The sequence below is a fragment of the Semicossyphus pulcher genome, unplaced genomic scaffold (assembly GCF_022749685.1).
Source record: "Semicossyphus pulcher isolate SPU_LCO1_2020_fin unplaced genomic scaffold, fSemPul1.0.p SCAF_1, whole genome shotgun sequence".
NCBI classification, from domain to species: domain Eukaryota; kingdom Metazoa; phylum Chordata; class Actinopteri; order Labriformes; family Labridae; genus Semicossyphus; species Semicossyphus pulcher.
Window position 1 is genome coordinate 9,161,619 of NW_027211603.1, and position 14,633 is coordinate 9,176,251.

Here is a 14,633-nt window from a genome sequence, read left to right on the forward strand (position 1 = left end):
AATAAGTCATATTAGAGTTCTCTCCTGAGACCTGTAGTGTCTGGATACTTTTCAGTATTGAGTGAACTCCACATCCACAACATTCGCTGGCTGTTGAAAGATTATTCAACTGTTAAAAACACTTGTATTTAGATATATCCATCTCTGCAGCATTTTCCACTCTCTGTCCTTCACCATTTCTTCCCATAAGTGGTACTGTGTGTGTATCGAGGATTGGAACAATGTGGTTTTTACTTCCTTTGCCACTAAGAGCATTCCCATGTCTTCCCAGATGTGACAGCAATTAGAGGTCATTCAAACGTTTGCACCGTACAAATGTTAAGATCTATTGCACACATCTCACTTTTTGTTGCTTTCAAGGTTGGTGGTTTTTCGACCCCCCAAGCCCAAAAAGAGGGCTGCAGACCTACCTAAAACAAATGGACCCTTTTTGTTTGTTAAAACCTTGTAAATAATGAACATGTCATTGTTAATGATTTATTACTCTTTTGGACTCCCTGAATGTTTTAAAGGTTTAGAGAGACATTAAATGTTAACCCACATTAGGTCATGTCAGTTGGTCAAGATGGAATGGCTGTGAAAAGATATAATCTGGAAGTTCTCTGTTTCGTTTTATTTGGCAGCACCTACTGACTGATAAAACTCTTGATTTTCCTCGCTGACGGTCGCTTTCCTTTTTAGACTGTTTGCCTTCACCGAGCATTTGTTTCTTTTTCTTTGGATTTTCACTTATTGTTGAAGTTGTATCTGTCGTCATCCATCTTTTCTTTGTTTGTTCAGCCATAGTAGATTACTGTTTACTCGCAACACTTGCGAATGTCGCCACAGACACCCAGTCTGTAATAATGCTTTATACTGCAAATGCAAAGGCTTTCATCAGTGGGCCATAGCCTCAATCGCCATTGTGTTACCTCATTCAGCGATAGATAGTGACTTAACAGACATTTATTTAAATGAAAATCTTTGAGATTATATCTTTATTTTTTTGGCAGACAGTTGTGGTTGACAAAGTGTGAATAAATACTAATGATTTTCAGGATTTCCAGACTTTTCCTTTCGCAACACAATAGGTTTGAAGGTTGTGGTTTGAGAGAAATGTCGAAACTATACTCGATGTATAGCCTTTAATTTAGCACACATATTTACACCCCCTGAGGATGAATAGCTTTGGTGATCTATGACATTAACTGTTTGTTTTTTCCATGCAAGGGAACTCAATTGAATGTATTTTGGAAAACGAGCATGTAAACGACAGTCTAACCTATCAATGACCCCACCTATGATAGATGTTTTAATGTAACAATTTAAAGTTCTCGAAAGTACCTTGTAGTGCTACTGTCTCACAGGCGATACTGTGGGTGGTAAAAGGAAATTTTTGTTAACTTCCCTCTAAGTCATTTGTTATTCATGTTTTGTTGCCTTTATGGTCGGCTCAGCCAATTCTTAGAAGGTTAAAATGCTGCGGTCCCATGGACAAGAAGCACTACCCAGATTCTGTAAAGCTTCATGTCTGAATCAGAAACCTTGAATCATTCACGGTACACTTGCTACTAAAGTAAACTGTTTATTGGAAAAAATATCCAGTGGAAAACCATGACAAATTGTAAAATGCCAAATGGCAAATTCAATGCCACTTTTAAAGTTCAAGTCGAGTATTGTGAACAAGGAGGTTTTGCTGTCTTTCTTCTTCTCTGCTCCTCTCTCCTGGCTTAGTTACTGTCTTGGTTCAGTCCCATCTTGTTATCTTAATTGTAATATAAAAAAATATGTTTATTCAAGGAGTGAAATGAGAAATTCTTGCTCTCTTACTGTTGAGTTTGAGAATTAGACCAAACAAATGAATTGTGATCATAATCACTCCCAGCAGCCTTTGATATCTAAAGAGAGCTTTATTTAAAGAATTATCTGAATTTAATATATCAGATAACACTCTGTTCTGTCGGAGATTGCTGTCACGACCGTGTCCAGAACCACAGTTTCTTTCCTCTCTGACACAAAATACTTCCAGATGAATGTCTCATTATTTGCTCCGAGTCCCTAGATTACTCTCAGCCCTGTTTATCTCACTTCATTGTTTTTTCTCTGGTCACTGGCTCTCTGTCATGTTCACTGTGTCTGTCTCTGTGTTTCTCTCGCCCTGCAGCTGTAACGCAGGTTGTTTTACAATTATAATAACATGTTGAAACTGCTGCACGACATGCTTTTAAAAACAGACTAACAAATAGCGTGCTAATAAAACACCATGGCTCATCTAGGTGCAGAACTTTACATTCATGTCTACTCATAAAAAGTGTTTTTGGGGGGATTTCAAACAGCAGGGTGCCGTGATATAATATGTGTGAGGTTTAAACACACAGAGTGTATAAACTTCATGAAAAGAGCCATGTGTTGGGATCCACTGTGTTAAATGGGGCATTAAATGAACCTGGCACGAATGTGGCATTTAGGGCGGGATGTGTAAAGAAGTGCTGGGGCACAGGAGATTAAGAGGACTCACTCTTTTGCAAAGTTTTCTTAGACAAATTTGATGTAGCTGGGCAGTTTGTCATTAGTAAGACTGTCACATGTCAAGTATGCTCTACATTCACACAAGATAGATTTTGTCATAACAACTGGGGCATTAAACAAAGGTGTGTGACAGCCGATTTGAAGCCTAAAGTATGGCCTTTAAACACCTTGGTTATTTGGAGCCAGAAGTTACTATATTTGGGCGAGAGGGTGGAGAGCTGTAATTTTTGCTCCGCCTCCTTTCTGATTGACAGGTCACAGTTGTAGCAACTTGTCAATCAATAGGTAGCCACGCCCTAAAGCATACCTGTGGGACCATGACTTCCTAAATAAACATCATGATGTGTTAGAGAACACTTGCGACCAGTGATTAAGACCATAAACTTACTTGGAAATGTACACTGAGATAATAAATCCAGCTAGTAGTTTGGATGTTTTGTAATTGGCTTCTATACAATCAGATTTCTTTTCGCAACCAGTTGAGTCACCCTCCCCGGTCTGCAGGTTTAATGCTTTTCAGTCCATGCACCAAGTCAACTTCTTTTACACAGTTTATGGAAATATATATATATATATATGTTATTTATTGATGTTAGAATAGCGCAATTACTGCTGTATTGTTGGCTGAAGCTAGACTTCTGCTGCCAGTTTCTTGTTATTAGCCTTCACTGACCTTCACCTTCAGTCGTAAAACTGACAACAGTTCCAGGAAAAAGGTCATATCAGCTTTCACTAACTACCTTATTTTCATGAGTAACTTGATAACCTGTCTGTTGTCTGGTTAGGCGCTCTCTTCTGTTCCCAAGATAGGTTGTGAGGGAAGATGCTCCACTCTGTAGCAGCTCTGTACTTCAGCGAGCCAATGTTGTTTGTCACTTTGTGTTCCTGTTTTATAACCACATCCTCCAGTATTTGGAACAAGGAGCTAGTTAAATTGCATTTGTCAGAATGAGTAGTTCAGCTGTTATTTACAATGGGTTGGATATCTCTTATCAACGTACTTCAAATGTAATCTCAAAGATTTTAATATAAATAAATGTCTGTTAAGTCACTATCTAATGCCGACTGAGGTAACACAATGGTGATTGAGCCTATGGCCCACGGATGAAAGTCTTTGTTTTTTGCAGCTTTATGGACTGGGTGTCTGGTGCGACATTCGCAGAAAAAATCACAAGCCGTGCCCAGTTTGTGATTTCCATCAGCCAGCAGTGGTTGGTCTGCCAGAGAGGGTAGGCGGAGCTAAGCGGCTGCTTTTCTGATCTCTGCAAGTGTTGCAAGTAAACAGTAATCTACTATGGCTGAACAAAGAAAGAAAAGATGGATGACTACAGATACAACTTCAACAATAAGTGAAAATCCAAAGAAAAAGAAACAAATTGGACCCTCAGATGAAGGCAAACAGTCTAAAAAGGAAAGCGACCGTCAGCGAGGAAAATCAAGAGTTACAACTGTGACAAAGGGAGCCAACGGTCGACGTCTGGTTATCCCGGACAGATGCGCCTGCAATTTCCTTTTATCGCCATAAGGTGCCGCCAAATAGAACGAAACTAAGAACTTTGAGATGATCACTTTAAGCTAAGTTTCGAATTGGACTGCAGATATCAAATATTAGAGGACTCAGATTTGGATTGAGGCCAAAATAATCTTGAATTGTACATCCCGTTTGTGTTAACATTTAATGATTCTCATCTTAAAATATTGTGTGTATCATTTAAGCCTTGAATGCACGTACTTCCTCATAAAAAAGTTGCGAATTCTACTTTTAAAACCTGCATTATTTATCTCTATGCTTACTTGCTGGCAGTCTTCTTCTTTCCTGCCTCTTGTTGGCTAAATGCTGTGTTTCTGTGCGCATTACAGCCACCTGTAGTTTAGTGAAATAATCTGTAACTGGGGGCAGACATGTGTATCGCATCACCCACAAGTGTGAGCATATGTGTGATCCACATGCGTGCAAGAGACAACACGGGAACCCAAATTGCCCCATAGCGCTACAAGTGGTAAAACTCCACAGGAGACTTGAGAGGGTTTCCAATAATTAATCCTTGATGTAACCTAGATTCCTTGTCAATAAGTATTTCTTTCAGAAGAAAAAGGTTATCAGAGTTTACCTTTGATTACACAAGACTGTGAATTTAATTTATATACGAACTGGGCTGACGTTGAGATTTTAATGTCTTGTCACAAGACAGAATGAATTCCAGGCACTTTGTTGTGCGGGAAAACAATGATATTGCAGGAAGGAATTTTTAGCAATTGGTCGTCTAGACGATGTATCATTACTTCTGTTTTACTGAACTTTCTGTTTAGAATCAACTTCCAGACTTCATTTAAGTTTATTGTGTACACAGAACAATATGTATGTAACATGTATAACATATAGTATACATTTTTACTGTTGTACTCTATATGATTGGCACTGGGTAACACGTGTTTGTGAAGTTTGAGAAGCCAAAAATAAAAAATGTGCCCTGAAAGTAGATTCACTTAAAAAAGAATAACCCAAAGGCCAAAAATAAACAAAGAAAGTGAACGCTCTGTGAATCACTCGTATGGAATACTTGAGTTGTGGTGTGGTTTTGAGTTGTTTCAGACATTCAGACAGCAGGAGAGGCCAGCGAGGGAGGCATGTGAGTGGAGACACCTCTCGCTGGTCATAAGGCACGCACACGCACACTCTTAATCGTTTGTCCTTCACTTTTGTATCGGCAGTGGTAATTAGTGAAAACACAAAGCGAACAAAAAGGACTCAACAATTAATCTCCCTCGAGTGAGAATAAGTCCAAATAAGATTCTTTCTGGGGCAGAGCTCGTTTTGGATCCATCTGAAGTCCTACTTAATCTTCTCATAGCTACTGGCTTTAGTGGAGCCATAACCATAACACTGAGTCACTCAACTGTTCATTAGCTTCTGAGAGGAATGTCTGTGTCATGTGTTATGACAGAGGATAACAAGAGCCAGTATTTGGGGTTTTATTTTCATAACCCTCATTACAAAAGGATGACAAGTTCATGGATTGGAGTGTGTGCACACACGCATTTACACTCATCTAGGAGTTTACATGCAGGGGTTTCTCACATCATGGAGCAAAACAAATATCTTTTATCAAGTTTACATCTATAGCTTTCAACACCGACCATAATCTCATTTGTATTTACATTTTTATTTACATACACCAGATGGTCATCATCCCTCATGTTTGTCTAAGCTGATCATGTCTTCAGATGTTATACGTATCGAATTTGTGTGTTTGTGTGTGCACACAAGCCAAAGCTTGTCTATGTCCACATGATGTATCCATGTGGTTTTATTTTGACAAGTAAAGCACCGCTATCTGTTGCTTTTAGATAACAGGGCTTCTCAATCTCCTGTCGTGCCTCCCTGTCTGTCTCATTGTAAGGATGGATGTCTTTTTAATGGTGGAGGTGGGAGAGGCAGCGCAGAGCTGGAGAACAGGAGCTGATGTTGGAGGGAGAACAGACGCATTACCCTCTTTGAATTCCTGATAGCAGCGAACTTGCCAGGAAGTTCCTCTGTCTGCCTCATGTGATTGGCTGTGAGCTTGCTAGGTGATTAGACGGTGATCTATGGTATCAACATGATTTTTACTCCATTTGTTTGCCTGTAATTCCATCCTCCTTTTTTCTATCTTGACGTTCATTTCGCCCCGCTCGGCGTCACTGGCTGAGAATTATTCTGGAAAGGTCACAGGTCAGAGTTTCTTAGTGTTTCATTAAGGCCCTTCATCACCTGGGAAGCCAAGACTTGCCTTAGTGGGAGGAGAGGTTTTTCAGCGAGACAGAGATGGATGAACTGGGGTTGTTCGTGTGTAGAGCAGGTGTTGTCTGGAGGAAAGAGCCTGGTGCGTGTTGTGTATATGTGTTTGGGTGTGTGGGTCCAACAGAGACTCATGTGAGGCAACATGCATGCGAGGGTCCAGACCACAGGCCAGAGGAAATAACTTTAGTGAACAGTGATGTCCTGTACTGGCCTGGTTTATTACCAAAGGTGTGCTGCTGTCATCCGCTTAAACAAAACAAACCGCTAAACATACAAGGGCGGCATGTGTTTCTGTTTACCTGTGACATCTGTTAGAAGGAATTAGTCATAAAAAGCAGTTGAAAGATTTACTTAACTGCCATTCTACTTAGTAACGAAGCACGCATAGAGGAAACAGGTAACAATTTAAAGTTTTTTGAACAATTATTGAATTAGTGAAGATAAACAATGCGATTGTTTTTTTTTATTTTCCCAGGTAACGTTTCACAATATTTAGATGATGTTAAATTGAAAGGTTAAGACTAATTTGTTGCAGTTATTTTGACTGTTTTTGCAGTTTTTCTGCAAGGTTTTGTGTTTATTGATACTCCACCACATTTTAATACAGTATTATGATGCATGAATTTAAAGGAAGTCTGCTTGACATCTACTGATTTCTGTAGACATTTTTTTTAAACAATGCTGATTTTATAGAGGCCTTAGTCGTTGCAATTTTTAAGTCATTTTTCTCCTGAAAAGCTCCCCAGGTGGACGCAATATTGCAAAAGATGACTAAACTGGTCCATGTTTCTGCAATGTTTAGTAATATATACATAATATTTATTTGTATTAATCCGGCTGCAGTGGTTAGCGCTGTCACCTCACAGCTAGAAGGTTCATAGTTCGAATCCCGGTTCAGACGTAGGGGGTCTTTCTGTGTGGGGTTTGCACGTTCTCCCCATGTCTGCGTGGGTTCCCTCCGGGTACTCCAGCTTCCTCCCACAGTCCAAAGACATGCTCGTTAGGTGAAGCGGTGACTTTAAAAATTGCCTGTAGGTGCGACTGTGAGCGTGAAAGGTTGTCTGTCTCTTTGTGTGATCCCCAGTCCTTAGATCTATGAACCATTAAAATAAAATTAGAAAAAACTCATTAAATCTCACTCATTAAAATTTCCGTGAGCTAAAAGTGACGTCTTGAAATGTTCTTTTGTCCAACCAACAATCTAAAACCCAACGATCCTTCGATAACCGTCATATACGACAAAGACAAGCAGCAAATCCCTACATTCATGGAGTTAGAACCAGCAAATGACGATTGATTAATCAATTAATCAGTTATCAAAATAGTTTGCAGTTAATTTTCTTTACACTGACTTAATGAGGAATTTCTCTACAAAATTATATCTTGATTCAAATTTAAGAACTTATCATCTAAGATACTTTCTTTTGCCATGGACATTTTTAAATCGGACAACATTGTTTTGTGCCTTGCCTTGTTGACTGTCCAATCCCAGAAAAACATGTATTACAAATACGTGCGTAAGCCAAAGAGGACATTGTTCTTTTGAGAGGATGACATGCAGAAAGGATGAAAACACTGAATAAACAGTCGTGGCCAAATGGAGGGATAGCATGAGTTTACAGATTAGTCCTTCCCACAGGGCGGAGGGGCCTGTTTCACAATGTGCTTTCACTCAGCCCATATCTTGAGTTGCGTGAGAGATTTCCATATCTCACACACTCTTGTAAATCACAATTGAACAGTAGTAACTCAGAGAATGAACTCCAAACACGTCTGCTTTCAATTTGGGCCCAGGGGTCCTGCCAAGGCTGGGGCAGGCTCAGAGACCACCCCTCTGCGCAGATTTACTGGCCTCATCACCTCTTAGGACTGCAGAAACGCATGCCCTGCTCCCGTCACTCCAGGACACACACCTCACACCTCTACAGCCGGGGGGTTGGTTGAGGTGTTGGAAGGTGTGTTTGGTGTAATTATTGAACAACAAGGAAAAACACACAGTGATTGCATGCAAGAAGAAGATAAAACAACTGACAAAAACTATAAAAAATGTTGAAGAGAACATTTTCTTCTTCCTTACTTTATGTCTCTCGTAATATTGTAAATGTCTTACATATGAAGTTAAAGGTTACAATAGGCTAGAAGGTGTAATGGACTTCATTAAAAGAATCTTAATAAAGGTGAGTCTTAAGTAAAAATATCATTTCTTGGGTGTACTTTGCGTGCTCCAAAATGCTGGCTCACTCTGAATTTTTAAATTAAACAATTTGTGCAAGCCAGAGGGTTATATTTTCTCTCTCCAGCCCACTGCTGGCCTAACTCAGCAATTGGACACACTAGTTCACATTTTGGTGATTAAATACTCCCCAGTTTACAGACTATAACTTGGAATGCGTGTCAGAGCTCAACAATATAGTTTCTGCTGTGTGACTTCTACATGGTCACACCACTCATCTGTACCAAAGACCAGTGTAGCTCAGGGGCCATGGTGGAGAAGCTGCCAGTGATTGTGTGAAACCTGCCGTGGAGAAAGCTGTCTGTTGAGTCCAGGTCGCTGTGGTGTTCTGAATGTTTTTAATGCAGATAACTTGGGTTGCCATTTCACTCAAGGGGATCAATGAGTTGTGGGTGCAGTCCTCTGTAATAACCTCCAAAAAGACTGAACACTGAAGTTTGGGAGCAGAAAAACAGCAAATGCCCATGTGGAAATATGGTCAAAGCCTTGAGTTAGGCATTATGACCGTCATAATGTTCGTAACCAGAAGTGAGCATTTTTGGTTCATAGGGTAGAGCTGTAGAGAACAGTGTATGCCCAAGGCTACTTCATTAGCTGACTTTTTAGATAGTTGGCCACAGTTTTTCCCACAGAATGAGTTTTATACATGGTGGTAGCTGATCAGAGTTAGGATTAAGAGGCTATGAAAGCTTGAAGAACGTAAAAACTTGCCGAACAGTTAAGAGAGCAATTGACAAGTGGACCAATGAAACTAACTGGGTTAAGAAATGCAACCAGTGTGATGGACACATCGTTGCTACGCTGTCTTTTCTGTGTGGAAAAACTGCCAACTCATATTCGTGGGCTGCCACAAAAAATGAATGTATGAGAAGCACTGAATTGTGCTCAAGAAACCAGGCTGTAAGCATGTTTATTTCTGCTATAAAGTTGGTCTTAGGGGGATTGACTCACTTTTGGAGCCGGTCCCAAGTGGCCATTCAAGGAACTGCAGTTTTTTAGCACATTTGTGTTTGCTTCATTTTTGGCTGACCGCGGGGGTCAGCACTTCACACCGGTCTGTATGTGACTGACTGAGTAACCGACTGAGTGAGGGAGTTGCTCATGGACCATATTGGACCTCCACTGACGCAAGTCTCTGTCTATACAGCTCTGGATACTTTGTTCGGGGAGTAGGCGGGGCTGCCCGTCCGCTGCTCATCCGCTGTCCTCACCTACATCTGCAGAGCTCACCTGCTTTCAAACACGTCATCATTGGCCCTGTAAAGACAGTCGTTGTAACACATTGCCCACAAAAGCGCACATTGACCTGATGCGGTCAGCCACATTCTAGGTTTTGACCTAGTCTTGTTTTTCATCTATTCTCTGCTCTTCCGCTGCTCTTGTCCCCGACACACACGTAACTCATGCGCACACATCCGCTCTTTCTCTCACTCCCTCTACCACCCAAACTCATACACTTAGCTATTCCCAAAACAGAGCTACGCTTCTAGTATAACACTTAGCCAGCCAACAGAACAGAGACACGTGGTGATCAGAATGTCAAGCACGAGTAAAATAACATAAATAACCTCCAAAGATGTATGTTCATTTGCTAATGTTAGTTTAATTCAGTGCAACATTTTATCCTGACTTTAACATTTTCAAATAAAAACAATTACCTTATAAAACAGAAATGTTGCTGTGTCCTTTGCTGTGTCCTTGGCAGAGCCCATGGTGAATGGTTTCAGCAACAATCACAAAACACAGGTTTCCCTCCAAAAATACTTCTATTCCAGCAGGCGACAGACGCGGTGTAAGTCCAGCAAATTTTGCTCAGTCGTGTCGTCTCCTCGGGCGGGGTTTACAATTTTTAAAAATGCTATGAACTAAATTTAGACTAAATAAGTGAATGTAACTCAGTGTTCCAAACCTTTGTATCACTCAAAATGAATGAGTACCACAATAATCATTTTTGAGTTACTGCTAATTCATAGGGATGGGTTACGTCAAATTTCTTTGAGGATTGAGTTAAGTTAACTCACTTCTTTTATTAAGATAGACTGTTAGGTTTTACAGTACAGCAACAAAAAGGACAAAGGGGATTCAACTTTTCTTCTCTTCTATCTTTCTTTTACCTACTTTGAGATGTTTCACATGAACCCAGGTGGAGCCATCAACAAGAGATCTCAGGCTTTGCGCAGACATTCACATGGCACGAATTGGTAGAAAAAAAAGCCCCAGCTGTCTAGTGATTACAAGCCCACTAGGACCTCACAGGGATAATTTGTCATTGATATGATTGAGTCATTGGCTGTTTACTTTTCAAATTCCCAAGCAATGAAAGATATCACCAAGGCATTACAATATTTGATTTCACTTTTTCAGTTGTTCAGTAGGACCAGACAAGTCTTGGGCAGCTACAAAACCACAACAATTGTAAGACGAGTAAAAAAAGCGGGCTGGTAGAACAAACATAGTTCTGTGGTCGGAGGGAACCACACACTGAGGCCATGTGGGACGTGAGGAGAGCTTGTTAAGGCACCCAGAATAATGCATGTGGGATTATGGACACCACTGTGTTTACTGATCCACAGACAACCTTAACAGCTAACAGACCTCGCTCACACATGAGATTTCACAATTATGTTAACACATTTCTTGGAGCATTCCCTTCTAAAACTAATGACCGATTCCTCCATATTTGACTGTTTCATAAAAAAAAGGCAGCGATAAAACAAACTCACGCTCTGTCTGCCTTGCCATTAAGGGATGGGAGTCTCACATGAAAAAGCATGACAGAATACTCTGAGAACCTGAATAATCAGCTTACATTGGAGCTAAGTAGGAACAGAGGGTGGTGGACTCGTGTTTGCTTTCCATTTTCAGCTCTGGCACAGATTCAGGCCACCTTGAAGAATCTGAAAACCATTATCCAGGACCGTTGGTCAAAAGTGCAGACTGTATAGGATATCACGGCGCTGTGCCTCACAGAGAGACGGAGTGATGAGGATGAAGATGGAGGGGGAGAGAGGAGAATGGGGAAGGGAGGTATCATGGATGAGATATCGTGCGAGAAGGGGAGAAATTGAGACTAACAGAAGTTCAACACGCCTTCCTGCATAGACGTCTCAATTACAGCCAGCTCCTCTTGTCATTCATGTGGATGTGTTTGGTTTCACAGACAAAGGCATCCTCGCAAAGTGATGTAATTCAGAGCGGCCGTTTGTCCATCTGAAGTTACCTTCATGGTTGTCTGACACACCACCTCTTGCATGCAACAGCAGATTAGGTATAGGCAGGCCTGTAGACAGACCTTTCCCGCCTATTGTCTCTTCCACACGCACCCTCTGAACATGCATAAAGAGGGGTCACGCACATGAAGACAACATCAATCCCTCTCTCAGATGGCTCTGAGCGGCCTGCTGACTGATGCCTCTTAAAAGGAACTGGTAATAAAGATAGGTGTGTGTAAATGTAGGTCTGTGAGTGTGACCTGATGTCTGCGTTGTAGTCGGTTTGTCCTCATAAATGTGTGACTGTGTCTGGGAAACAGGTCAAATGGTGCCGTTGTTACCTTGTCTACCAGTATTTCCATTTGCTTTAGAGCTTGTAACTAAAATGTTACAATGTGTATTCAATAGTATTGGTGGAAATAATAATAATAATGAGGTCTATAGTGCTTTTTGCAGAATTACTGATTTAACATAATATTACGCCTATAATACTGTACCCCCTGTAAAGACCACCTTCAGTTAAAATCCAGTGTTTCACCTTGTAAACATCTCCATGTGGTGTTCTTCATGTGCTACAAGACATCAGGGACAACATAAGCAGTCATCTCCATGGCTGGGCCTGTCTGCTTTTAAACTGCAGTGTACCAAGGACAGGCTGAACAACACGTTTTCAGATTGGCAGTTTGAGACGTCACAAACCTAAGGAGCCAATCCTGTTAATGGACGGGGTGACGCTATGCATATCATTATGTGCAACCTATGGCAACCACTTCGGCGATGCACGAGCCAGCTGTAACCGTCATCGTAATTTTTGCAAACTCACTACTGACTGCTAACATTAACGTTACTACTACTGATTACTACATTTCAAGCTAGCTAAGTTCAACAAGTTGCCACTAAACGATGGCAGAGACGTGTTTTGTTTTTGGCTGGGGACTATGGAGACTCAGGAATTTTTAATGAGGGAGAAAGAGGAGATGCCTTGGGAGGATTTTTACAAGGTAATTCAGACACAATTTATTATTACAAGCAGAGCATTTTATATGTCTGAAAACATAACTGGAGCTGGTATTTAAGAAAGCAGGCAGCCGGTATAAAGGAAACTAAGCTGACTGAATGACTCGCATCCAAGTATATAAAGTTGATCCTCATGCTTAACTTCAGTTTCTTTTCTGCATTTGATCCCTGATGGTGGATGCTTTCTCCAAGTGGTTCTAAGTCCTAATGAAGCACACATGTAACAAATTTAAGTAAATATTAGAATTTGTAAAGACTAATGTAAATAAAGAGTAAAGAGTGACATTACAAGAAAATACTGTTGAAACCGATATGTAAAACTATATAATGAAAAACAGCATCAGGGTCTCTTAGAAAAACTAACAAGCTAAAACACCAGGATACATTAGGAGTCAATATTCAGTCATTCCTGTACCATAGGTGATTGCAGGTCTGGTTTTTCAGTTTTTTATGTGAATTAAAAAACATGCTGAAAGTCTTTTTGTCTGTCAAGTTAAAGTTTTTACTGTAAAAATAAATATGAATGAAATATGGACGAAAATGGTAAATGCTTACTCTCATACTGCTATTCTTGTCAAAGAGTTAATCATTCATTTCAAAACTGGTCAATCTATTCCTGTCTCTCTGTTTTAGCTCCAGTAACGTACTATTACTGAATGTTCCCAATTTCAAATTGATTTTATTCTCTGGAAATCCTCTGATGCTCAAGGACACTGTCCAGGGATTCTCCAAGGAGTAGAAAAAGATCCCAGGTTGATTTTTAGAGGTAACTTATCCCTTTTTGTGGATAGTAGAGTGGGCGATATCTTTTAAAATATTAGATCATTAAATGAGATCATTTCAAAGTAATCATCCCTCGAAAGCAATCATGACAGATCCTCAGCAGTCTACCACTTACTCTCACGCTAACACACTGATGTCATTTAAAGCCTCCTCTTCTGAAAGGATAGTTGTTTGTAGAAACTTAGACAACAACAGATTTTCATCAAGTTCTGCTGTGATAGAGAGAATAAACAGGTACAAAAAGTAAGGAAAGTAGATGATGTTCCATTATCTAGAGGTTCAATCCTATAAATAACAAACTCTGCGTCATATTTGACAAGTGATGACTCCCCCCCCTCCTAAAAAAAGTCAAGTGCAGCGCAGTCTCTGATATGTTTTTTTTTTCTTCATAGTCTGACCACCTGCAACTTGAATATGTAATGTTAGTGCCAGTTAAGACATAAAGTAAATGAAAACCAGACCTACGCTTTGGGGTCTAGTGAGTCTAGTAAGGGGGACGTGTAATGGGAAAGCAGCACACTCTGCACTGTACACAACAGTCATTAGGCAACCCATCTGCTCAATGCTCGCATGCTAAGCTGTAATTTTCAGGCTCTGCTGTGTGTGTGTCTGTGTGTGTGTTTCTGTGTGTGTGAGAGGCCAGTGGTGGCGGGCTCAGAGTAGAAGAGAGGCTTGTGAATGTGTATCTATTGTGTGTGTGTGTGCGCGCTATTATCTGGATGTCATCATAACCACAGAAATCAGGGCCTGATAGTATCTTCCCCACCCCCTTCTCCTATCCCCAGCCAGAGTCACGAGAGCCGAGGGTCTCCTTTGACCACACACACAAACACGCAGACATATGCCGACACTGACACATAGACACTGCATCACGCTTCCACATTTTGTAGGTAAACATCTCCAGATTGGTGTAGCGGGATGGAATTCCCGCCTTTGTGGGAAATGTGCCCAGAACCATTTGTAAACCCTCTTCTCCGCCGCCTCTTAACTCTTTACAGATTGTAAAACTCTGGGTTTCCAGAGGGTTACTCTGCTGAGATTCTCAACTGTTCTTTTTGTTTGTCATGGCAAACCAAAAAAATTCAATCGACGCATTTAA